A 1,033-nucleotide genomic window follows, 5' to 3' on the forward strand; every position below is an offset into this window, starting at 1 on the left:
CAACTCGGGAAAACAAATTGTTGATTAAACACGCACACACACACGCACGCACGCGCACACGCAGGCACACGGAGGCGTCTGCCGTCGAGGAAGGAGGCTTGTGTGCACCTGGCACTTTATTATATGTTCGGCCTCTAACCACCGCCGGGGTAGGCACCCTCATCAGTCACTGACAGAGGGGGAAACTGAAGCTCAGAGACGGGAAGTGCGAGTCTGAGGCCGCGAAGCCGGGAACTGACGGAGCCTGAACTGGAACCTAGGACTTTGTGACGCCAGAACCGAAGTTCTTAACCAGCCCCCACCCCCCCACCTCGCCGCACCTACTCCAGGAGGGAAGGGCGATGGGGCTCTGGCCAAGTCCCGCCCTCTGGTCTTTGGCCCCTCGCTCTCATACTCGTTTTCCTCCCCCGTCCCCCACACCCCAGAGTCCTGGCGTGGAGCCCGGGCTGCCTGGGAGGTGTTGGTAGGAGGCCGGACCGGGCAGTGACTGCACAGCCCAGCGAGCCGGAGATGCCGACTCCTCCTCCAGCCTCCCACCCCTTTCTCCGCGCGGGTGCTGTCCGTCGTCGGGTGCTGAAATGGTCTACTGCCACTGACGCCATCCTGCAGACCCCGGCCGGGGGCCTGCTGCTGGAAGGGCCTGGGCTCTCGATCCACACCAACACCATTACACAGATTGAAAAACTGAGGTCCCGAGATTGGATGGAATAGTTGGGACCCCCCCCCCTTCCAAAACTGCATAGGGCCCTGAATTCAGCATTCAAGGGTGACTGGCCAGGCCGAGGGAGCAATGCTCAGAGTATGGGGTAAGAGCTGGACAGGCCAGGTGCAATCTGTTGCGATCTTGTGCTGACGACTTCGCCTCTCTCTGGGCCTCTCTCGCCTGCTCTGCAGAATAGGGCTGCAAACAGCACCCACCTGGCTGGCTCCTGAGGCTGGCAGAGGGCATGAGCTCAGTGGCATTAGCGACGATTATGTACTCTTATTTCTTAGGAGACATGGGCTGCCAGGGAGGAGTGTCACAACAGTCACT

Source organism: Myotis davidii, unplaced genomic scaffold, assembly GCF_000327345.1.
Source record: "Myotis davidii unplaced genomic scaffold, ASM32734v1 scaffold478, whole genome shotgun sequence".
Lineage (NCBI taxonomy): Eukaryota > Metazoa > Chordata > Mammalia > Chiroptera > Vespertilionidae > Myotis > Myotis davidii.